Raw genomic sequence first — 26,578 nt, 5'->3', positions numbered from 1 at the left:
GGGAGAGAAGATCCTCAGCTCTCCTGGTAGTTACTAGTTGAAACAAAGCAGGGCACCCCTCTGGCTTTCAAAGGTATCTTGTGACCATGACAGAGCAGGGGCAGGGACTTTCCTGAAGAAAGGTGAGAGTTCCAGAGCCTCTTGTTTCCCAAATGAGGGTCACTCTTAAAGTGCTGGACATTTTGTTTCATCACTTCCCCATGGTGGTAAGGTCAGGCCAAGTTTGAAAAGCTTGAGAAAAGTAAAGGAATGAGCCATTTCATTTTCCTCAGATGTCTTGGGGCAAATTAACACCTGTTCACTTTGGGTCTGGAATGTCCACCAAAGGCTCCTGAGTTGAAGGCTTGGCCCCAGTACAATAATGGTCAGAGGTGGGGCTTTGGGGAATGATTGAAATATGAGGGTTCTGGTCTCATTAATGGACTAGTCTATTGATGGGTTCATGATTAAATGGACTTTTCCTGCACCCCAGCTACCATGAAGTGAGAAGCTTTGCTTCACCACATGCTCCTGCCATCATGTTCTGTCTTGCCAAAGGTTCGAAGCACAGGGGCAAAGTGACAGTGAACCGAAATATCTGAAATTGTGAGCCCAAATCAACCTTTCCATCTTTAAGTTGATTTTTCTCAGAAATTTTGTCACAAGATCAGAAAGCTAACACAGTGCCTATGATATTACTTTATAAATGAGATGTCACAATTACCAAAAGGTCAGTAGTCTTTTTTGGTAGGGACCCTGTTCTTTTGGTCATACTTTCAACTTTATTAAAATATTTACTTGTTTATTTCTTAATTGTCAAGACCTGGGTCTGAGCTCCCTTGTGAGACTTTAACAAAGAATCTCAAGGAAACAAATATCAATAAAATAAAAAGACCCAAGTGATTCTGGACTTGGAAAGGAGTGTGACAAGATATCTTGAAGAAGGAAACTAAGAATTTTGCCTTAACAGGCACAGATGACTCACAGGCTGGGAGGTCAGAGCTCTCTCAGGCTGAGAAGATCAAGGTAGGCAACTGGGCAAAGGTTTATAAACTCCATAGAAGAGGCTATAGCCATATATATGAGGCAGAGAGCTAGAACTGAGGTTTGGAGGAAACTGGATACATGATAGACTTCTCAAAGCAGTAATTGAATCAAGCAGTGGGAAATATAGATAGTAAATCAAGTCCATATCCCTGATTATTTTTATACTAAGCTAATTTTAAATGCTCTATTTCCATAGGAATCAGTGAAACTTCCACCCATCTGCAGCTCCAGCTTCTTATTTATTTATTTATTTTTTCTAATTCTTGGGCTTCTGACAGTTATTTTTTTTCTTCTTCTTCTTACAATAGCAACTAAAATCTCAGGAAACTATATTCACATACAAGATGCCTCAGGCAGCCATTTCTCATTTCTCCAGCACAAATGTTTCTCTGAGGATGAGGACATTCATCATGAGTTTTGAAAAAGTAATATTCAATAATATTCAACTTTCCCTTTTCTGAATTTCCACTAATCTGAATACCTGCCTCTCCCTAGTAAGAGCCTTGCATTTCATCCCACATAAAACCAGAGGGGCTATTTACAGAAGTCTAGAAGAGAGGAAGGGAGGGGAGAGCTAGAGGGAAGAGAAATGGCCATTAGGAGCAGGCAGGGAGAGAATTCTCCAGAACACTACAGGTAGCCAGGACAGCAGGAGGACTCAGAGCCTTGTCCTGTCTCTGGGCAGTTCTCACTGTGAAAGGAGTCCTTCTGTGATAAGCAGGAAAGTTTCCTGCAGGTCTCCTTTTGTGTGCCTTTGAATCACATCTGCCCTCTCCATAGGATTAAAAGCTCCAGGGGTTCCGGGTCCTTGCCTTCACTTCTGCTGCCTTTCATACCTATCTTAGGCTGCTGCTCAATATATGTCTTTTATTTAAGGAATTGGGGGCGCGAATTTATTGACGACTTTCCATTAATTTTTTTTTTTTTTTTGGTATCAGGTATTGAATCCAGGAGTGCTTAACCACTGAGCCATATCCCTAGCCTTTTTTTTTTTTGAGACAGGGTCTTGCTAAGTTACTTAGGGCCTCGCTAAATTACTGAGGCTGGCTTTGTACTTGTTATATTCCTGCCTCAACCTCCCAAGCCACTGGGATTACAGGCATGTGCCATCTCGACCCACTTCAATTAAATTGTAAAAGTATATTAAAATCTACTTTGTTTAGGACTCTGTTTAGGCTAGGAGCCTTAAAATTACATGTGATTCCTTGTTCTTTACCAGATTGTGTTATTGACTGACCCTGTCTCTGTATGTCTGAAACTGAACTTTTCTGAAAGAGGATATGACTCATGAATTGTGGCCCTGGGGACTTGGTGGCAGAGTCTGAGCCTTGGGAATCTATAACCAGTGACCTCCTATAAAGCAGGTTTGCCGTGCTGGTAGCCCCAGGAGTACCCCTGACATTTATGGGGACTTTATAAGATCAGGGACAAAAGCCCACTGGCAGAATTGTTCTTCTGAATAGTAATTAAATCTCCCCAGACTGAAAACCATGAGGCTTCAGGGATATTATTTGACCTGTTTAAATTATTGATATTATAGTAGTGGTCTTGTTTATTAGTAATTAAATCTTCAGTAAATTAAAAATTGATTATATCCTGTCTATAAATTTAAAGTGGGGCATGCTCACCAGAAAAGTGCTAAACTCCATTGTTTCAAGTTTTCTACAATTTTAAAAGGGCTGCCCCAAACTTCGAAGATGTCTATTCATCTTTTTTCTATTTTTTGAGCTCCATATTTGTATACATTGTACCTATCACAGCCTCAACTGCAGCTCAATGATTCAAAGGACTGAAAAATACATATAAAATTGCATTTGAAATGTTCAATCTTGGGGCTGTGGTTGTAGCTCAGTGGTAGAGTGCTTGCCTCGCATGTATGAGGCACAGGGTTTGTTCCTCAGCACCACATAAAATACAATAAAATTAAGGTATTGTGTTCACCTATAACTAAAAAAGAAAAAAAAAGAAATGTATAACCTTATAAATATATCTTCATCAGAAATTTTAATAAAAACAAGTTTGGGACTTCAAAAAAGGTTATTTTTCTCTTAAGACATACCAGGTCATCAATGAAAATTTAAAAGAAAGTTGGGCATGGTGACGCACAACTGTAATCCTAGTGGCTCAGGAAGCTGAGGAAGGAAGCTGTTCAAAGCCAGCCTCAGCAAAAAGTGAGACACTAAGCAAGTCAATGAGACCCTGTCTCTAAATAAAATACAAAATATGGCTGGGGATGTGGCTCAGTGGCCAAGTGCCTCTGAGTTCAATCCCTGGTACCCACCCCCCAAAAAACAAAGAAAAGAAAATTTAAAAGTAAATGAGTTACAATTCATGAATATCAAAAATATGAATTAAATTATTTAAATAAAGTTACAGGTTTAATTTACATTTTGAAAGAGTGATTGCATTTTATTAAATATTTTTTATAAAAATTAAATTCATTACAATTCTAGCATTCAACCTTCACCAAGTTGGTGAGGGGTTAAGTCTCAGTGTCACTGTCTCGCTCATGTTAAGTTTCAACCTACCCACATACCCATTTGGAATTACTAAGGGAGCCCAACAGTGCACAGCGTTCCTGGCCTCTTCTATAACACCTGCTAGCCAGCTGGTGCCCCAGAACCAGGGATCAGAATGTGGAGAGAAGGAAAGAAAAAAGTGTCAGCCCCCCTGGGAAGTGAGATTTGCAGTGCAAGAATCAGTTGCATTTGTGCCAAGAGCAGGGATTTGACAAGTTAATTAATTTGACTTTATTGTCAATAGCTCAAATCCCTCCTGTACTCTGAAGAAGTGGCCTTCTCTGGTATCACAGATTTGCATATGAATGACACACAGCCACCTTTCATCTGAGGGCATTGAGAGTGTGTGTCCCTGGGGCCTAAATGGTTTCTGGTCTTGGGAGTGAGTTTTAGGATTAGAGGAAGCTCTGACCAGCACAGAGTACTGGGTCTTCAGAAAGAGAGGCACTTGTGTTCTTTAAAGAGTTTATTTATTTATTTGTCTATTTGTGACACAAAGGGCCTTCTGAAGCATGGGTCCCCTGGCAGGGCCCCTCTCGCCCAGGATTGTACCAGTGTATCCCATGAAGTGTGAATAAACATGTTCCTGCTTTTAATGGCTAGACTGAAGGAGGTTTCCAAGTCTGGAAAATCACTGTATACTTAGACTCTAAACCTGAGGCTCTCTGCATTTTTATTGGAAGGCAGGTAATTCTGTTCAGCTATTTGGCTGATAACTTTAATATATTGGTATTTATGGGCAATTGGGCAGAAGGACTCTCAGGAAGTACTAGAATTAGATCATTGGTAGACTGAGGAGAAGACTGTCAAACAAAGTTTTGGGTTGAAATGGCAGTCCTGGTGAAAGGACAAAGAAATTGAAATGTAAAGGATAAGGTTTGTAAAGTTTTTAAGTTGCATTCAGAACCTGAAATTCATGTGGCAGTAAAACAATTCCCGGAACTGCCCATTAGATGTGTGTCGAAATCTCCCCTGACCACCTAGTTGCTTAACCACCCCCTCCTAGAAACCGTGCAGTCCAGCACGTATACACCTCAAGGCTTAAACCAATCAGTTTGAATGTATACCCCTTCTTAGTACTGACCAATTACCCCCACCCGACCTGTTCCCGCCAGTGAATGTGCTAATCATGTTTTAGAGTTGTTATTTGATTTTCCCACGGTATGTGATGATTTGCTAAGAGATGCTATGATGTATGTAAAGTCCCTGCCCTCTCCAAAGAATGTATATAAACTCTGCTTAAGTTGTTCTCGGGGCTCTTTGTTCTTTGCTCCTCTGAAGTGAGCTCTGAGCCCCAGCATGCTGGACCCCCAATAAACCCTTTGCTGTTGCATGAGACAGTCTCTTGGTGGTCTTTTCCTCCGACGTTCGCCCGACCTTTACACTGGGAGGTCTGAGATGTTTTCTGGAGGGATTCAGGGATTAGCCTCAAACACTTTTGACTTTGGGGAAGGGGGCAGTTAAAGGAAATCACATTAACCCTGTTGGACTTCAGTGTCTGCTGATTGCTCAGGCACAAAATATTCAAATCATCCTTAATTGGCTGCCTCATTTATTTATTGCTTTCCTCCTCTCATATCTCTGGGCACTTCTCAGTCTGGGAAGAAATCAGACTAGGGCTTACCTTTTCACATTGGGATGTTCCATCTGTCTGTCACCTCTTCAGGGAAAGGCCTGAGTTTTGTCATGTTGATACAGCCCAGAGATGTGGTGATGCTTCATAATAAATATCACAGAATATGTGACTGACAGCATTTACACCTTCCCCTCTTGTGTCTGAAAACACTCGGGAATTCTGGAAAATCTACCCTTTCCAGTTCACAGATTGCTGAAATTAGTAACGACAATGCCACCTGTCTTAGTCCATTTTCTGTTGCTATACCAGATTACTAGACACTGGGTAATTTATAAAGAGATTTGTTTTTCTCACAGTTCTGGAAAATGAAAATCCAAGATTGGGGGTGCTGTATCTGCTTGGCTTTGGTGATGGGCTCATGTTACTCCATGGAAGTCAGCTAGGGTGAATTATTTGCCCTGGTCACTACTGCTGGGCCTGGGATTGGAGTCCAGTTGACTAGACTCTGAAGCCACATTCTTCAATACCTCCACCCTTACCTTATCCAGTTAAACTGTCTGGTGCCAGTTAAGGGGTGTCCTGCCTGTCTGACTTAGGCTTTCACTAGAAGCCCCAACACAGGAGAGACACCAGGTCCTGCCAAGTGCCCTCCCTTGGTGGTCACAGCATCTCTGTGGGTCCTCAGGACAAACCTATACTTCGCTGTGCTGTCATCTGCCTCTCTTAGGTTGGCCAGCCCCACCATCGAGCTGGGATATAGAATCCAGTGTGTTCCACGGTTCTGCAGCTGTGGCATCCCTCTCAGTTCCAGACTTCATAACTCATGACTTTGGACTGCCCTTCAGAGCTCTCCATTTTTTTTCTCTGTTAGAGAAAACTCAAAGGAAGCTTTCATGGCTGCCCATTAAATCTCCCAAGATAAAACTCACTTTCTTTTCCTCCCTTTCCTTCCCCAGCTTTGCTCCCCAAATTTCCTATGCATAGCTACTCTTCCACAAGCCACATTTTGAACGGAGAGCCAAAAGGGGTCCAGGAAACATACATCTGGGCCAAATCTTCAGGATAGTCATGGCTTCTTGGAGTCCTAGGGTCATGAACCAGAGGGAGAAATTATTTCACTCAAGGTATCTTAGAAAATAAGATACTGTCTACTATAACCCCCACATCTACTGCCTCTATCATTTGGGAATATACCTTGCAGCCATAACAAGGTACCATAGACCAAGTGGCTGAAACAACATTTAATTTTCACAGTTCTGGAGGCTGCAAGTTCAAGATCAAGGTGCTGGAAGACCCTTTGTCTGGTGGAAGACCCTGTGTCTGGCAAGCGGCTGCTTCCTTGTTTGCAGATGGCAAACATTCTTGCTTTGTTGTCACATGGTAGAAAGATCATCTGTCCTTACTCTTCTGAGGCCACTAATCCCATCAGGAGGACATTGCCTTTCCTTCAGGAACCAATTGCCTCCCAAACTCCACCTCCTAATCCTGTCACATCTGGGATTAGGGCTCAATGTATGAATCTGGGTGGGGGACGGGTCACAGACATTCCATGGCACCCAGAACACCCACACATTACACATGTACTCCTCTGCTAATGGAGCTGAATCCAACCCTGAGCAAAGATGCCTACAGTTCCCTAAAGCAGCCCTAAAGCAGAGCAGGGCTGCAGTCACACAAAGGTACAGCCACATTCCCTAAAAGAGAGAACCTTGAGCTTGGGTGGAGGGTGAGGCTGGTGGCAGACACAAATGTCTTTGGTTCCTCTCATCCTGTCTGAATGACCAGGTTTCCATTTGACTGAGCAAGTTCTGGGTAGCCTCAGGCCCCTGCAACCTTAGCTTGTTAGCACTTGGAGCTCACACAGTCAGCACCTAAATACAGACAAAAGCAGATGGTGCTGCAAGCCCTGGTACACACAGAGGGCCTCTGCACGCTGTCTGGCTTTTGAATTATCACAGCACACTGGGGTTCAGCAGACAAGAGGCTATTTCTGGATTCACAAGAAGTATGTGTCTATCTCAGGATGAAGAGTCCCAACTCCCTGTTGACACCTTCTAAATGGCAATGGAGTCACCCTTAAATTGCAAGCTATTTTGGGGCCTGACCTCTCATTTCTAGGACTGACTGAGAGGAAGCTGCCACCTTGGTTCTTGTGGAGATGTTCCATATTTGGGGAAGGGATTCCTCTTTGTCCAGAGGAAAGGCCCTTACTCGGTTCTTGGCCAACTTGGCAGTGAGTAAATTTAGCTGTGGACTGTCCAAGTTCAACACAAACCTCGGAGCAGATTTTTAAAAGTATAAATTAACATTTTAAAAGCTGCTTTTATTAAATTACCAAATGAAACGCCAGGTCCAGATGAAACCAAGTTTAAAAAAAAATTCTTAATCCTTTTCAATTCCATGAAAATATTTTTAGAAAATCATTCCTATTTAATCTCTATTCAATTAGCAAGTCAACAAGTTCGGTTCCAAAACACAGAGGCACTCACACCAGCAGGAGGAATCCAGGACCTATAATAGTTTAGGGCAGGTGTGTAGATATTCTGCTTATACCTATGGATCTGCATACCCCTTTTCCTCTCTGCTCCCAGCCCACATGACTCCAGCTACACTGATGGGGCTCTTTGTCTGCAGGTTGCCATTGAACTTGGACAATGGTGACACTGGTGGGAGATGTGCAGGTGAGAGAGGGAGGCCCCAAGGGCAGTAGCTGCATTTCTCTACCTAAGGCTACAGGTCATACCTGGCCACTCTCCTCTACCCTGAAACTGACTTCTTATTCCATCAAGCCAAGGAGAGCAGTGGCCTACCGCTGTCCTCAGTCCTTGGTGAGGGTTTCAACTGGTTGTATTCCCTTGACTGCTTTGTTACACACTCTCATAGAATACCCTGGTTTGAGCTGTTTTCTGATGGAACCCGGATTAATACAGGTGCTCAGGTAAACGATCTCAATATCATCTGCCAGTCAAGAGCCTGTAGTCACCCTTTAGTGGATTTATTTATTAACAAACATTTAGTGAATGCCATTGTGTGCTACCTACTGTATGAGGTGCCTTTAGATGACTTAGAGATGAGAGGGAATATCAACTCTTGGACTGAGTGGATAGTCAAGGAAGGCTTCCTGGAAGAAGAAACATAAATAACCAGAAAGATAAAAGAGGAGTAAAAGGCCCCAGAAAAGAAGGCAAGATAAGAAGCCAGCCAAGTCACCCTGGCTTCTTGGCCCCATTCGGATTGTGGTTCTGATGTTCTTGACACTGAACTACCTGCCTGAGGCTTCAGATCTCCCTAGTCTTCCCAGTCTGCCCCCTATCTTTGTGCAGTCATATTTTGGGCCACCAGTCCTGCCTCTTGACTAGGACAGACACATTTGTTGTATAAGTCCAAGGAACATTAAAAAAAAAAAAATTCTGCTGTGTGCCAAGATTGGACTAGGTTCTTGAAGCTGTTTCCTTGCCTAATCCTCACAATAAGTTTCAGAAAATATTTATCATCATTCTTATTTCACTAACAAAACACAGGAAGCTCAACCTCCTGAACAAGGTTACCCAGCAACAAAGTGATGGTAGAAAGGAGATGGATGTGTCTGGCTGGAAAATTCGTGCTCTTGCTAACACATTGCCCCATATTGAACTTAACTCTATTATTAAGAAATAGTATTATATAAATGCCCACAAATTAATGACTATAAATTTGGATAGCCTTGAGCAGAGAGGCACTGTTAGGAGTCTCAAGCAAGACACAAACCTAGCTGCCACCTGGCATTACAAGCCCAATAAAAGAGACTTTTCTTTGGATGTAAAACAATACTCTGAGAGTGAGGCCAAGGTCAGCATTCGGGTCTGCCTGTGGCCCTGCCCACCACACTTCCCTATTAGCCCATTACTGTTTGTTTTGAAACCAACAGTAAGCTGACACCTCACCAACTTTGTTCTGCAATTTTAGCACCTAGTTGATTCACTGCTTTTGAACATTCTGTCTAGCTCAAGACAAATGTGTGGTTAACACAAATAAAGGAACTGTTTTTGAACTTTATAAAATTTTTTATTCAGAAAACTGAGTTCCTCAAGGCAACAATGGGGTTTCTCTGTTCACCATTGAGTGTCCAGTTGTTGGAAGGCAGCGGGGGCTCAGGAAATGCAAGTTGAATAACATTAAAGACTGAAGGACTATTTTAGAGTCACCCAGCAAGCCCTAGGTCCACTGGAAGACTGCATTTCATGCTCACTGACTTCGTAAAAATCTCCCCAGGCCCTGCACTTGGAGAAGCAGTCCTCCAGTCCCCTCTGGAGTTCACCTTATTCCTGGTGCATTTTACTCTGGTCCATGTCACATAAAACTCCTTGAGGATTTATTTGCTATTGAGTTTTCCACTTTTTGACTCACAAATTGTTCTCTCCATTCTTGGAGTTTGTTAAATTGTGATCTCCTAAACGTCATATACTGGAGTCGTGACCTCCAACCTCAGAATGGGACCTTATCTGGACATAGGATTGCCACAGATTGGAATTAGTTGAGATGATGTCTCACTGGAGGAGGGTAGGCCCCTAATCCAACACGACTGGTGTCCTTAAAAAGAGAATGATGCATGAACCCTCCCCCCCCCCCACGACCTTATGTGAAGATTGTGGTGATGCTGCCACAAGTCAAGAAATTACCATAAGCCAAGAGAGAGTCCTTCCATAGCAGTGTCAAGGAAACTCAGCCCTGCTGACACTTTGATCTTAGACTTATAATCTCCATAAGAATGAGGCAAAAAAACCACAAAACAACCCCCCACCAAATCTGTTTTACCAGTTTGTGGTATTTTGCTATGGCCACTTAGCCAACTAGCAAAGGCTTGTCACCAACTCTGTTCCTTCTTTCTAGGCCTGGATATTTGCCCCCTCTCTGACCTTGAGGTCTCTCAGTTCTGCTGCCTGTCCTCTGAGTGACCGGCTCACCTGGATGGACTGTAGATTTGGTGGCATTCTGTCTGGGCTGCACTGACATAGAAACAGAGAGATCTCCAGTGCACTACTGGGGGTGTTCTGCTCAGAGATCATTCAGGGTAAGGAGGGGCTGTGGTGTGGTTTTTTGGTGGGCCCTGAGGGCCTCCCTCCACTGTGTTCCGTCACTGTAACCCACTGGCTTTAACGAGGAACCAGGGGCTGAAGAATTCTGAGGATGATAATTGGACCTCCGTAGACCCTCCAGCTATGGTTTCGTAATGACCTCCCCCAGAGCACACCCTTTTCCTTCCTTTCCTGACATAGAACAGACTGCACGGCCCAGGACAGGTAGATGCTGGGAGGAAATGCAGGAAGCCCTTTCCAACACTAGTTACCTTGTTGCCTCAACAAATTGGTGCCCTTCCCTAGGGCAATGACCATGAATGCTTCGGGAGCAAGGGAAGGCAGATATAATTCAAAATCGCAGAAACCGGAGCATCGTGCACTCTTCTGAGCTCTGTTTTACTGTCATTGTTTAATTGGCAACCATACTCTGCCCCTGCAATCTCACAACGACCTCCCTGAGAAAACCCTAAGATCTCACTTCCAGGAAGATCCCCAAATGCTGACCATGTGCCCAAGAATTCTTGAGGAAGGATCAAAGCCTATGACCCAGTGGTCATCTTTTAGCACGCCCCGTTTGAAGGCTGAGGAAGAGGAATAGGAATAGGTGACAAAGGTGTGCACTGTCCTGTCAGCAAATTATTCTTGGATGGCTAAGAATTGTTAGATAAGAAAGCGCCAGAACCAGACTCAATGCTGACCCCCAGGTCCAAAGGCTCCTGACACCTACATTGCCCGGTGCCGCTGGGTGTCGCCAAAAGGCTTAGGCATCTAACCCTTTCGGAGGATGTCTCAAGGTCATCTCCAGAAGGAGAAGTGAAACCCCAGGAGGCAGCTGAAGCAACTCAAACAATAGGGTAGAAATGTAAATAAAGGTGAAAATTCACCTCACAAGTGCATAATCATGAAGTTAGTCACAGGCAGGTGGATATCTGTTGCTTGAACTACTACATACATAGCAGGCACCCAGAGTTCTTAGACACGGAGGATTTCTGCCCTCTGTGAGCTTCTGATTGGACTGGGAAGAAGAGCATACTCCTGGAGGGAAACAAGAGGGAAGGCAAGAATTAGAGCCAGATCATCTGTTGGAGCTGGTGGAAGACTACAGAGGAAGGACCCTCACAGGCAAGCCAGGCCCTCAGCTCTATGAGCCCCAGGAGCTGAGACAAACAACCAGAAGGGTGCTCAGGCATGGAGGGGAAAGGCATGCCCCTGGAAAACAGCTACTCCTGCACTACCCTGAGCTGCTGACTTTGCTTCACTAAGTCTCAATTTTTCTGCTGTAAAAACCAAGATAATATCTACCTTGGGAAGGTTTATATAATAATTAAAACAAAATTTTATATGAACACAGCACTCAATGAAGAAAAGGTATTAAGAGAAACATAAACTCAGCTGTCTAAGTCTAATTTTCTGTTGTTATAACGAAATGCCTGAGACTGGGTAATTTATAAAGAATAGAGATTTATTTGGCTCAAGGTTCTGGGGGTTGGGAAGTTCAAATTCATGGTGCTGGTGAGGGCTTTCTTCCTGTACATAACATGGTGGAGAGCATCACATAGTGAGACCACAAGCATACTAGTTCCAATCTGTTTTCTTCTTATGAAGCCAATAGTGCCATCCTGGGGATCCACTTTTATGACCTCATCTAATCCTAATTACCTTCCAAGAGCCCCACCTCCAAAAACCATTAACATATAAATTGGAGGATTAAGTTTCCAACACATGAATTTTGGGGGGACATTATCAAACCATAGCATCTGCTTATTTGCTGAAGAAAAAATAGGGGTGGTCTATATTGAAATGTCTCACTCTCAGTCCCAGCCACTGTGCTTTCTAGGAATGTGACTTCAAGGCAAATCTCCAGACAGAGACCCAAGCATCCCCATGGTGGTTAGTCACAGATGACCTGGAGCAGGATTTTCTGGGACGGATTGCTTGTATGACACACCTCAGAGTAAGCTATTGAATAAGGAGCAAGTGATGAATGATGAAATCTCCTGTCTGCTTATTACGTAAAGTGAAATTTAGACAGGAAAAGAGATAAAGCAGAAAACTGATGAAGAAAATTGATTATGGCAGAAAATGTTTAACTTAGCTGACACAGAGCAGGTCTTTCTAGAGCTTCATAAATCAGTGAGGAGATGTCTCAGGCTGAGCCAGAGTTTGCAGCCTGGATTTGCCCAACCAGGAGGCAGAGCTATCTTCAGTACAGGAAGAGACCTGCTCTTACCGGAGGAGATGAAAGGATTTAGTTCTTTCTTTAACAGAATCTTGATAGAAATGCCAAAATACTATGTATGTAAGAAATGGAAAACCCACAATTTAAAGTACTTTCTTAATTCTACTTTGAAAAATAACACTTTCATTTATGAACCTAATACAATAAGCAAACATTCTAGTTCCTTTGAGAAAAAGTTTATTACCCATTATTTTCCATGAATCAAGATTGGTGACAGCCCTTTTATTGAACAGTGACATATAAGACACTAAGTGTGAAAGCATGAGAGGGAATAAACTGGATTTCTCTCTGTCCCAACATATGCCTATTACAAAAGGAATTGAAGAGTATAATACTATAGTTAAAGTCAGTATTGGAAATTGCCTAAGTTGGTTCTGTCTCTCCAATATTAGCTGTTCCCCTCCCCCTTCACAAATATACTTTTTCTTTGTGAGTTTTTAAAAATATTTTGACAATTGTCAAACTTGTAAATATATACCCAGAAATAGATAAGCAGTGTTTCTCTATCAGGAAATACAATGCCATTAGAAACAAATCCAGAGTTGCTATAGATAATGATTGTCACAGCTATCAGCAGGTCTCAGGAATGGGGAATAGAAGTCCATTTGGTGCCATCACCAACCTTTGGAACTGTCTGTGAGTCACTTTGCATCCTGACCCTCAGTAAAGGCTCACCTGTAAATTAAGATTAAAAGAGTGATACTTACTTAGTATAATGGATGACCTACAACATATTATAAATTCCTTACATCTATGGTTAGAGAAACAAGATGTCATCTAAGGAGACAGTTTACCAGGGCTCACTGACTGCAGCCTTTATGGTTTGGTTTCAGTTTTAGATTCAGAAACTGGATTTTGTTCAGTCTATTTAGAATGACTCCTACCAACAAATATTGGAAGGAACTGTAAGGAAGATCCTTGTAGAAACTGCTTCATGGGGCTCAAGAACCCAAACCTGTCTGTAATGTATTTTACTTCTCATGATGCATTTGTCCAAAGGGATTCAGTTGCAGAAAAAAGGAGTCTAGCTACTTTAAGCATAAAAGGGTTTAATGTAGAAATTCACATTCTTATGAAATGTGGTGGTTAATTCTGTGTCACTTGACTGGACCATGGAGTGCCCAGACATTTGGTCAAATCTTATTCTGCTTGTGTTTGTGAAGTTGTTTCTGGATGAGGTTAACACTTGAGTCAGTAGAGTGAGTAAATAAGCTTGCACTCCTCAATGTCCTCATCTAATCTGTTGAAAGCATGAGACAAAAAGGCCAAGTAAGAGGGAAGTTCTCCTGCTTGACTGCTTGAGCAGATATGTAAAGTCTTTTCCGGGCATCAGACTTGGACTAAACATCAACTCTTCATGGATCTTAAGTCTATTGGTGTTCAGACTACAACTTATACCATCCGCTGTCCTGGTCTTGAAATTTAACTGGAACAGCCCATGGGCTCCCCTGGTGTCCAGTTTGACAACTACAGACCTTGAGATTTCTCAGCCTCCATAGTTGCATGACCCAATTCCAATGAGTGAATGAATGGATGAACTATTCGTTCTCTCTCTCTGGAAAATTCTGACAAATACACAAAACCTTTGGAATGTCAGAAAGTCATGTTAGTACATCACTGTGGACTGACTCACAGTTTCTGCCTTTAGAAGTTCAATAAACAGGGTTCGGAGCAACTTTTGTTGTATTTTGTTTTCTACTTCACCATTTTTCTCTTCCTCTTCCTCCTTCTAGCATTCATATTCTTGTTCTTAGTGCTGTAGACTGAGCTTATTTACCTCTTCACTCAGGGAATTTACTGTTTTGTTTTAGTCCTGAAACATAGAACAAATTTTAAATTTTGGATTTAAAAATGTGTTACCCTGATATTCTACTTCCTTACTTCTTTAAGCTGTCTTATTGTTATTATACCATTTTAAAATTTTTAAATGCATTGCTTTATGTGTGTTTTAACTTTTAAAATAGTCTCAGAATTATTTTGTGGGTAACTAAGATAAGGTATACATGGAAATGGCTACCTATTTCTTTGATAGTGTATTACACAGGTACTCTGCTGCAGGATGCCAGGGTAAAGAGGCTACGGTGATTCTTGGAGGGGTGCTGCTAGACTACATTTTAATTCATGTATCCATCATTTATTCTGAAGAAATGTATGTTAAATATCAACTCACTGCCAACATCATGCTAAGTAAGAGAGATACAAAGATGAGTGTAACATTTGTGGTATTGTGATTTATAACCTATCTAACATCTCTCTCTCTCTTTCATCTCTATAGAATTTTTTTTTTTACTTAGGATGCTTAGTATTGTCGAAGTGAAAAGTATCTTTGTGTATGCTAGTGAGATGACTGACAAGGGCTTGGGCTTTTAGAGAGGCTCCTGATGGAGGTTGGTTGCAAGGGGAACCAATCATTGATCAGACGGTTGGGCCTTTCAGTTCCTGGAGGGTCATGCCCCTTTTTACTTTCTGGCCCTATGTATCTCTTTCATCTTCTATTTATCTGTATCCTTTGTAGTGTTTTGTAATAAACCAGTAAACCTAATAGTGTTCCCCTGAGTTCTGTGAGCAGCTCTAGAAAATTAATCCTGGGAGGGGAATACCCAATTTATAGCCAACTGTTTAGAAGCTCAAAACAATCTGGGGCTATGATTGGCATCTGAAATGAGGATGGTCAGTCTTGTGGGACTGAACCCTTAATGTGTTATATATGACTAACTCCACGTAAGTAAGGCCAGAATCAAATTGAATTGGATAACATCCAACTGTCCACTGCAGAATTGATTGCTTGATGTATGTATGTGGGTGGGTGGTGAGGAACCCCACATCGCATGTCAGAAGTGTTGTGTTGAGAGTAGGAGAAACACTTTGGATTGGCTTTTCCCATCTCTCTTACAACACTGTTCATACCCTTTTAGAACTCATTGTCTTGGTTGATGTTTTTCAGAATGTAGTCTCTGGACTATAAGCAACAGTTTCACTTACAAATTTGCTAGGAATGCAAATTCTTGGGCTCCACCTTTCTAATTTCTACAGAATCAGAAACTCTAGGAGTGGAGAGAAGGTGGCAGTAATCTGGGTTTTAACTATCACTTCAAGTGATTTTATAATGCATGATCAAGTTGTAGAGTTGTAGATATCTGATCCAGGGGACAATTAAAAAAAAAAAAAAAGGAAAACTCAATTCTCTGTGATAAATGCTAACTAAGCTAGAGGTATACTCCAGGTGCTATGGGATTTGGTAGAAATTACCTGGAGATGGATTCACCAGAAGAGAGGTGATGTATTCACCGAGACTTGGAATTTATCAGTGAAACAAGGCTGGAAAGGGTGTTAGCTGTAGGTGGAAGAAAGGCAAAATAAGTGAAAGAGCATGTTGGTTTGGGTCACCACAGGTAGTTCATGGTAGAGAGATTTTAAAAATGGAATTGGGTTGAAATAGATTGAGTCTCGGTTGAAGGGGAATAGTGGCATTGATGTCTTAAACCTGTCTTCGATTTGGCTTGCATTTCTTTCCCTTGCAATATACAAAGATGATTGTAACATTTGTGGTATTCTGATTTGACTCTTTCTGATGGTATCACTGTGACCACATACATGTCTTCCCTTAAGGTTAGAAGAGGCAGTGATATCCTGCATTTCCTGTTATCTATGAAGGCCTTGTAGTTTGATTCCATGGCTGGGCCATGGTTGGAAAGGTAGGCATGGATCCGTTATGTTTCCCATATTTCTACAGTTGTTTTTTGTTTCACTTTGACTTGTGGATGTTGGCCTCAGATGACCCTTAGCAGGTTTGTATCCTGATCATTTCATCTCTGTTACTGATTTATTAACTAGAACTCTGTTTTGTTTCAAGGGTTGCTCTAGGGTTTGATAGCATACATCTTTATCACAGTTTATTTTTAAGTATTGTTATTTCAGTTTATTTTTGGTATAGTTTCAGAGCCGTGCCACAGTATGTTTCCCTTTCCCCCCCTCCTGGCCTTTGTGCTATCATTAACACACATTTCTTTCTACCTACATTATAAACCACACAATGCATTGTTATTTCTTTGCTGGAAACAGTCGATTATTTTTAAGTTATTAAAAAATCTGAAAAATAAGAAAATGTATTTCCCATTTCCCACACATTTTCCATTTCTACTGGTCTACATTCTTTTGTGTAATATTAAATTTCCATTCAATATCATTTCCTTCTGCTTAAAAAAGAAAACCTCCCCAAACTTCCTTCAACATTGCTTATACTGGTCTGCTGCTGCTGAATTCTTTCAAATATTGGTTGGCTGAAAAAGTCCTTTTTTTGCCTTCATTACTTGAAGATATTTTTGTGGAATGTACTTCATTATTTGCAGATATTTTTGTTGAATATAGATTTTTTTTTTCTGACAGCTTTTCTTTTCAGTATTTTAGTGATGTTACTCCATGGTCTTCTGATTTGCATAGTTTCTAATGAAAAGTTTGCATGCTTTTTTCCTATGTATGTCAGATGTCTTTTTCTCTAGCGCTTTTGAAGACTTTTCCCTTTATCATTTGTCTGCAGCAATTTTACAACAATGTGTCTTGATATAATTTTCTTCATATCTTTTAGAACTTAAACTACATTGAGATTTTTTTTAAATTAGTGGATTTATAGTTTTCACCAAATTTGGACATATTTTGGTCCTTTTTTTTTCTTCAAGTATTTTCCTTCTATCTCCCTTTCTCTGCTTTTTTTCCCTCACAGAACTACAGTTACACACACGTTAGATTGTATAGTCGCTATTAGCTCACAGCTCTCTTATGCATTTTCCAATTTTTCAGTCTTCCCATTGTTTTATTTTCATCATCGTTATGATGTTGCAAAAGTAATATGCATCAACAGAAGCCATACTTTAAAATTTAAGTTTAGACCTTTTCCTGAACTAGCAATATGCAACATGACCCTTTCTCTGAGATGCTGAGCAGTGACGTGAGCTGCAGTTGTCACTCAGCCGTGTAGCTTGAAACTGTCAATTGTTTTTAAGTTAGCTACATTGTTAAGCTATAGTGTCTGTAGCTTAGTTGGATGAGTTTATTGGAGCATAACTCCAGCATAAGCTAAGGAGCATCTATAGTATTCATCTCTAAAAAATTGGTTTGGGGCTTTTCTCTTCCATGTCTCATTGCATTTATGTTTTCCTAATAAGTTTCTTTGTAATATCTATTTTAATATCCTTATGTGTTAATTCTACCATCTGTGCCTTTTTTAGATCTATTTTATGTCATTTTTTCATACTAGTTATATGTCATATTTCCTGATTTTTTGCATTAATTGTCATTTTTAACTGGATGCTGAACAGTATAAATTTTATACCTTTGAATGCTGTGTTCCTTTGTAATTTCTAGATTTTGTTCTGAGGAGCAATTTAATCCTTCCAATCCTTGATTTTAAACTTATTTAGAACAGATCCAGGTTTAATTTTGTGCTACCCTTGAGGTATTAGCCTCTGAAACCTTCACTCAATACCACATATATTTTAAGGCCTTTACAACCTGGTTGGTGAAAATTATTCCCAGCTCTGTGTGATCTCCAGGGATCAGTCTGATCTGTCTTTGCCATTTGGATGGTTCTTTCCCAGCTTCAGAATGTTTCCTTGCACATACACAGACAGATCAGTCCTTATCCAAATGCTCAAGGGAATGCTCTGTAGATTCTGGGATCTCTCTCTCTCTCTCTCTCTCTCTCTGTCCCCCCCCCCTCCCCCCACACACATTCTGAAGCTCCCCTCTCCCTGGTGTATTGTGCCTTGGGAATTCTAGCTACTTTGATTTTCCTGAACTCTGATTCTATCTCCTCAACTCAGCCAAACAACCATATTCTGTTTGGACTTCCTGTTCTTGAACGTTAGCCAGGAACCTCTCTCGAAGCAATAAACTAAGGCAATGGAATGGCTCAGCTCACTTATTTCCCTTCTTTTAGAGATCAGTGTCTTGTGCTGACTATTGCCCAAGAAATGAAAATTTGTAGGATATATATATTCTGCCTAGTTTTCTATTTCTTAAAGGGTAGAAGGGATCCTGTTACTCCATCATGGTCAGATGATGTAGAAGCTTAGGAAGCAAAATGAGGAAGAATAAAAGAAGCATCCAGGGTCTTGGGGGCATGATCCTAATGACCTAATTTATGTCCACTAAGTGCCAACTCCTGAAGGTTCCACCATTTCCTAATAGTACTACAGGCTTGGGACCAAACCTTCAACACATGGATCTTTGGGTTATATTCACGATCCAAACTGTAGCTTGGGGCTACCAAAGAAGAATAGTATTGAGCAATATTGGAGCTCGTGTTCATTTTGCAAACATGTTTTCAGAATCACTTATGAAGCAGGTGCAGCAAAAATATGTATCAAATTAATCTTATTCCATAAAATCAAATATCCAATAGTTTCATTAATCTAAACTTGAAGTAAAGCACCATATATATACTTGATAAATGGGCTTTAAGTTTGAGGGAAGAAGAAAAGGAACCAGGCAGCCAGGCTCAAAGGGGCTGCACTAACTGCAAAGAGATAGAGAAATTTTATTTTCCAGAACCTCTCAAGTGATACATGGACTAGATACAATTGAAAGGAAAGATTTTATAAATCACTTTGGTGGTGGGTGGGAGGTAAGACCCCTAAAAGGTGTGCCTGGACATCCCCAGATATTTTAGGGGCTTCTTTCTATGGAGGTAGGGTGGGCCTGCTGCAAAGGTTCTGCCCTCCTAGTGATGTACAGCGTGTGGGGTGATGTTGCTTGATGTTCCCAGAAAGGTGATCCTGCTTCCCCAGGGGCTATGGGGAACATGAAACTAGGGGGGTTACTAGTGTATGCTGGGCAGCGGTCAGGGTGCTGGATCCCTGAAATGTGTGGGAAAGTGCATTATGAGGAATTCTTCCACCCAAATGCCCACAAAAATACTGATGAGTGAGAAGGAGACACTGAATTTCATCAACTTTGGTCCATGCTGGCTTGTGTATGGTGCTTGGTCTCTCGCAAATCAATGTTGAATGTGTACTTTAAGAATATTGGCTGGAAGGAATGACAAATGACCTCTCTGAAGTTTTCTAAATTATTGCCTTGGGCAGACAACTTCTACATAACTTGGTCTTGCCTAATTATTACAGAAGGAGTGACCCAGGGGGAGATCCTATAGGTCCCTTGTAGCTTGGTGTTGCTACTGCTTTTCAGCCAAGGGAAAAGAGGATATTCCTTTAGCATGTAGATTTAGACTCAATTCTGGTGTAAAAATCAGGATCACAATAACAGCATAAATATCATACTCCGTCTTCTCTCCCCAGCCTCTGCCATTTCCTCTGTCACAGGAGAGATCCCTGGAATGGCTGTAGCTAAAATCTCTGAGGCCAACATATATGCCAAGAAGCTAAGGAGAGTCCTGTTATTAGCAAGCTGTGTATTAAGATAGGCCAAACATCTTCATGTTTTCCCACAATGTCAGAATTTATTGAATAACGATAAATTTACCAACTACACTCCTTTCAGTGGCTGCAATTCACCAAGTACTCGTGAATTGCTTGATAGTCATAAGCTGGATGCTATGGTTTGGATGTGAGGGGTCCCCCAAAAGCTCATGTGTGAGACAATGCAATGTGTGAGACAATGATTGGTTTGTGGGTCTTAACCCAATCAGTGAATTAATTCCCTGATAGGGATTAACTGAGTGGTTAATTCTCTGGCATGCCTTTTTGTGACTTAAATTTTCTTTCGTTGGAACACAAGAACCAAGGTTTAGAGTTTCAACTCCCTGGTTTCCTGTGACAATAAGGAACAGGAGAAACCATGCTGTGCTGAAGCCTGGGGGACAGAACTGGAGGTTTGTCATTATGGCAGTTTTCCTGGGCTAGGCTCTTGATGAGTGCCCATGGAATAGGGCCAGGGTGCCACCATGTCCAGTCCTGGGTTGCTCTTCCTTTTATGACTTTCAGATGAGGAGGTTTGTGGTCTGTTGTGTTACATAAGCTTTTGAGACTGGTTTTTCTGAGATGGGGTTGATATGCCCATGCTTCCATGTGCTTGTGATTAATTTGATAAGTTCACGGGTCGTCATTTTTATTAGCACAGTAATTTATCAGTTTGTGCCTTATGGTTGTGTTAGGCAGATGGCAATTGTTTACTTGTACAAACAAGGTATAGAATCATTTTACCTCAGCTCTTGTACTCAAAATGAAGTAATTCACGGCAAATTATTGCTTTGTAAAATGGAGTGACTCAGAGTTAGGAACAGCCTGAAAGCTACTGTCCCATTCATCACGAAGTAACTCAGAGCAGGGCACAGTTCCCACAAAGTCACAGAAAACCACCGCCCATCATAGTCCAAACTGCTGCTCCCTGCTCCTGCCTCAGACCATATCTTCTGGGCCTGTTTATCCCTCCACTGTGAGCCCAAACCCTCCTAGTGATACTTCTATAGGGAATACTCTGGGGTCAGGAGTGCGTTAAATCACATTGGAATCTTTGCTAAACCAGGGGGACCCCTTCTCTCTGTATCAGTACTTCCAGTTGATCCTGATTTGGGGAAAGGCTGTTCTTCCTGGTTTGCCCACACCCTCCTGGGGCTCAAAGTGGAACAAGTTCATGGATCTGGGCAGAAGAACGAAATGAGGCTCTCTAGCCCAGCGGTGCCCCTAACTGCCCACTAGCTATCATTGTCCCTGTACACAGGACTGCTTCCCCTCTGCTCGCTCTATTCCAGTAGAACCCTTGTGTTGTCACATAAATAGGCACCTGGGAGCCTGTTCTAAAAATAGCCACACAAGCCCAGACTTGCCTGAAACTCTTGACAAACACAGGCTGCTGTTCATGGCTGGACCACTCAGGCTGAGGAGGGATTAACCAACATTTAAGGGCATTTTCTCCAGGACCTAATTGCTCTCTGATGTGTTTTAGTTAGAGAGAGGTGATCCCTCAGGCCCCAGAGGACATTTCCATATGCAATGTCGTGGGAATACATTAGTTTATCTTGACCTGAAGGAGTTGCTGGTGTAACCCTCTCTCACATCTCTCAGGCACCCACATGAAGATCAGTGAGCAAGATATTTAGGGTCCAGTTGAGTGCAAACTGCTTCTAGCTGTTAAAATCTCAAGGTTCTCTTGGGGGGTTGGGCGTGGGGAAACCTTTATACTGTAAACTTGTACTAAATTTTGTAAATAACAAGGTTAATAAATTATACCTTTATTTGTTGCATCAAATGGGAAAAATTGCTGTTTGCTCCTCATGGATTCAACTACCTGCAGATTCAAAAATACCTGGGGAAAAATTGTGTCTGTACTGAACATGGACAGATTTTTCTTCCTGCCATTATTCCTTAAATAGCACAGCATAATGACTATTTATATGGCTTTTGTATTGTATTAGGCATTATAAACAATCTAGAGATAATTTGAAGTACACAGGAAGATTGTATAGGTTTTATGCACTTACTACACCATTTAAAATAGGGAAATTGAGCATCTGAGGGTTTGGTATCTGCAGTGGGGTGGTTCAGGAACCAATGTCCCAATGGATACCGAGCGATGAGTGTACTATGAAAATTCACCCAGCCAGAACCTCAGCTCAGACACTCACAAAGGGCCTCTCCATCTGCAGCCTGCTCTGTAACCCTACCTAGAAGGCCCTGTGCCCAAGACAATGGAAAAATTCATTGAGATTGGCTGAGCCACAGTCTTTAGAAAGTTTACCTCATATCCAAATTTGCTCCAGACCCATGGCAAGTTGAGTGACCTCAATCCACTCTGGTTAAGAATAAAAACTATCTACCTTGTAAGTTATTGTGAGGATTAAATAAGTTTTTGCATGAAAAGCACTTACAGTGTGTTGTAAGTGCTTAACATATTTCCAGTTCCTTCTCTCTGATGCTCAGTTATCTTATCTCTATGGTGAAAGAAATACTCATGGTCTAGTCTGGTTTGCTAACTTTGTGTCTGTAGGGGTTCTTCTGCAGAGATGTCACTAAAGGAGGTCCAAGAAGTTCCTGGAGCGGGGGTCCGCAACTCAGGACAAATGGGGTTTTTGACAAATGTTGCAGAAATGAATTTATGGACATATAAGTTAGATGTACAGATGGAGATTTATTTAGGAAAGCAGAGATATATTCAAGGGAGAATGTGGCTTATCTGGAGAGTGAGAGGCTCTTCTGAGGTAAGGTAAGGGACACACATTCAAGGGAGAATGCAGACCCTCTAGAGTGAGTGGCAGGGTGTTAATAGGTATAGAGGCAGAGTAGTTAGGACTGAATTCGGGGTGGAGTCAGGGTGGAGTTTTAGGATTTCACACTGTTTTTCCTGCTCTGCTTATAGTGCCTTCACATCTTGTCACCTTTTGTAGGTGAGGACTTGGGTCAAGGACACAGCTTGGGCTACTCACAATTGCTTGTTTAGAATTCTAATGGTTCATGGGTATTTCCTCAATTCCAATGGTTTATGGGCCCTTTTCTTTTGAGAGTCAGTATTTTATTTTCTAATCATCCCCTATTCCTATCCCAGAGATATCTGCCAGGACTTCTGCTTCTGGATTCTGTACCCTAATTGTTAACCTTAGCCATTGCTCACAGTAAAATTTGGAACTATTAAATCTGTTCTGATTTCTAAGGAAGGCTTTGCCTTGCCTGAATGTGAGCTTTCACATGTTAGAGGTGCCCTTGGAAACTGTGCCTCAGCGTATCTCATCTGTGCCCATATTTGAGATTGTTTCTTTGGCGGTGATCAGAAGTTTCTGCTCTGAGGGCCTCTACCTATTTCTGGGAACTCGTGTTAAGGTGACAGAAGGGGTGAAGGGTAGAGGATCAAAGTAATTCTTTCCCAATTGGTGTTGGAACTGAAAACAAGGTTCCCACTCTCTGGAATCTATATAGCATGGTCTTTTCTGTGCAAAAGCACCGAATATCTACCAAGACAGCAGAACTCCCAGGTCATATTGTTTAATCATGTCAGGCCCATAGCCATGTAGGTTACATTTCCATCTAAGAGGAAAATGGGACAGAGATCCCAGAGATGAATGTTTCCTTGGATGTCTCCCTTCTCTGAGAATATTTAGTCATTGTTGTTTTCTTATAAGATGAGGGAGCCACAAGATGCAGCCTGCTTGGATCCCTGAGTTACTACATGGAAGGGAGCTGTCTTGGAGAGCCACTGGACTCCCAAAAGATTTCTTATGAGTGAGAAATACATTTATTTTTACATGTTAAGTAGCCCAACTCTTCTAATACAAATAGTAATACTACTGTCCCAGGCACTTTATATTTATTATCTCATTTAATCCTTGCAGTAACACTGTGAAGTAGGTACAATTAACATGTCCATTGCACAGACAAGGAAACTGAGACTGAGAGAATAATTTTTAAAGTGCCAAGGAATGCAGCAAGATTATAAGTGCTAAGGGGAGGGGGGAGCACAGCATCACCAGATAGACCCTAAGGGACTTCATATTATTGGTCCTACTCCTGCTGGGGTAGACCCAGCAGGTATCATTAACCAGGGATGAAGCCTTTGATGTTGAGGGTGAAAAGATTCCCCTCCAGCCCCCACCCCAGTGTATTCTTACAGTTTCTTTTCTATCATCTCCCACATGGATTCCAAGCACCAAGCCTCTGAGGTCATATCTGCTTGTTCTGCCTAGAATGACCTCTTAGTCACCTGCCTCTTGATAGAGTAGGGAGACTGAGCTGGTCTCCAGTGCAGGGACTGGGAGCCAGGGATGAGTAGTGATCCCGGTGAGGAGCCCCAACACAGAATTTTATGTTTTGGGATTCGCTGGTCCTGGGGCTCCCTTCTATTCTTATATTATTTTCTTTAAGGACTTATCACACCCACCTGCTCCCACGCCAATAAGGGGCAAGGGAGGTGCGCAGCTTGAGGTAAAATTGCATCCTGCTCCCCATTGTTGCAAGAAGCCAATCTGGCCTCCCCCCAGGAGAGGGCGCTCCCTGCTCCTCACCAGTAAGGCCTTGGCCTCTTCTGCCAGCTGCCTTGGCCAAACTATTCAATCTGAGAGTGGGGCAGGGGAATGACATCTTTTTTATGAGAAGAGCCTTTTTTTTTCATTAGTTGCACCACAGCTCTGATAATAATCATATTTCGGTATTTATTTCATTTAAAATAATTGACCCTAACCATTTGCTTCACAGAAATCAAATAATGATATTTTAAAACCCTAAAATTTACACCTCCAGAGTTGCTCACAGCCTCAGTATCTTCTCCAGTCCTAAAAAATCGTTAGACTCAGAAAGAAAAGAAGAAAAAAAAGGAAAAGAAAGTCATAGACACGTGCTTAATTTACTTTTCAATTTTACATAAATTCTTCTGCTGGGATTAGGGAAACCCACAATTAGGTGGCAAGGACCATTGACATTTCCTTGAGTATCCACAAGTCTTTTTAGTAGCAAGAGTGAACCCTAGAGGTGGGGTGGAGGACAGAGCCACCTCTAGGAAGAAGGGGCAGCATGTTCATCATTATGAAACAGTTTATCAACCCTGATCATTAGTATCATATCTTCTCTCTTCTGTTATTAATAAACATGGATACACATGCTGTATGTGTGTGTGTGTATGTGTGTATTTTGACAAGATCATTTTTAAAAGTACACAGATAAAAGGTGTATGAAGCATAAGGGCACAACTGTTTTATACATTAGAATTATTTGAGCCAATTGCTCTAGCAGAATGGCCAAATTCCTCTTAGGGAAAGAGGTACTCTTTAGTTTGGGAAAAAAAATACTTGATGGGATTTTGACTATGCAAAGACTACTAATGTAGAACTTAGTCTGAATGGAAGACTTTCAAACAAAGAGGGAGATAACATTTGTTTGTATGATACGTGTGCTGGTTATTAATACCTCCCTCTTTAAGGGTCCTTCCCTGCTCCTTCCTGGTCCAGGGAAGCTAACCTCCAGAGGGTTCTACCCAGGCTTCCCTGTCCTGTGGCTTCCAGTTGGGTTCAGTCCATGGAAGAGACTTGCAGGAGAAAAGAGATGGAGAGGAGAGAGTCTATGTATTTTCACATGCCACCTGCCGCCAATTCCCAATCCCTGCTGACCTCAAGGGTTCAGTGTTGGCTGTATTTCCTAACCTCCCCAGCTTCTTTCCCCCATCCCCTTCTGTGGTTGCAATCCTCTCTAGGTTCTGGCAAATGCAAATAGGGCCCAGGAGTGGTCCAGCCACCCAGCATTGCTAGTCCCTGGGGGCTTCACAGTCCCTGTGGTCTTTGTTGAATTGTCTTCAGTGAAACCCCTTCATTCTCCACCTGATAGTCTAACACCCTGATGACTGTCAGTTAACAGGGACAGTCATCTGTCCCCAGAGATAGAAGTGGGTGGGGTCTCTGACCTTTTGAGAAGATAAGGGGGAAAGGTCTCTGAAGTAGGAGGGTCAAACTCTAGGTCACCTGAGAGGCTGCTTATGCTGACACAGCCAGCTCCCAGCAGGACAGAATGACTGAGGTTTTAAGCTGTTTCCTAGTGGTGCTCTTTTCCCTTTTGTTTTATTTGATTTCTTTATTCATGGACAAGAAAACAGGCAACAAGAAGCCCAGGTGACAGGTCAGAGATGAGATGACCACCTCCCTTGTAAACATCTGTGACTCAGGAAGGCATGGGAACACTGAGGAGGCGTTGACTTCCCTGCCCTCAGAGGGAGAGCACAGGGATTTTGGTTACTAAAGGAAAAGAAACAAACCCCTCACATTCAGATCCTTTTTTCCTAGTGAGACCAGCATTATTCACATTTATTATTTTTTAAAAATTCTACTGTCTCTCTTATTCCTATCCCCCCTCCTAATCTACTGAACTTCTCCCCCCACCCTATTATTGTGGTTTAGTTTCCACATACCAACAAAAGCATTCAACCTTTGGTTTTTAGGGATTGGTCTATTTCACTTGGCATGACTGAAGAGAAAGCAAGGAACAAGAGAAGGGTAAGCGAGAAATGAAAGACAGAGACCAGGCACAGATACACAGGAGAGTTTCTTTGTCGGAGCTGACAAAGTCCATCTCTCTATAATAGAGAGAGGCAAAACAGGCTTAGGTTCCAGGACTTTTATGGGGCAGGCTCAGGAATCTGAGCTAGGTGGGTCATAATGCGGGTGGTTAGGGGTTGGATTGGTATGAGGGAATGGCGAGCCTTTCTCAGAAATGCCCTTGGGCTGGAAAGCGAA

The sequence above is a fragment of the Marmota monax genome, unplaced genomic scaffold (genome assembly GCF_021218885.2).
Source record: "Marmota monax isolate L192 unplaced genomic scaffold, Marmota_monax_Labrador192_F-V1.1 WCK01_AAM20220418_F8-fsc00011, whole genome shotgun sequence".
NCBI classification, from domain to species: domain Eukaryota; kingdom Metazoa; phylum Chordata; class Mammalia; order Rodentia; family Sciuridae; genus Marmota; species Marmota monax.
The sequence above is the reverse complement of the archived record's forward strand: the minus strand, read 5'-3'. Positions refer to the sequence as shown.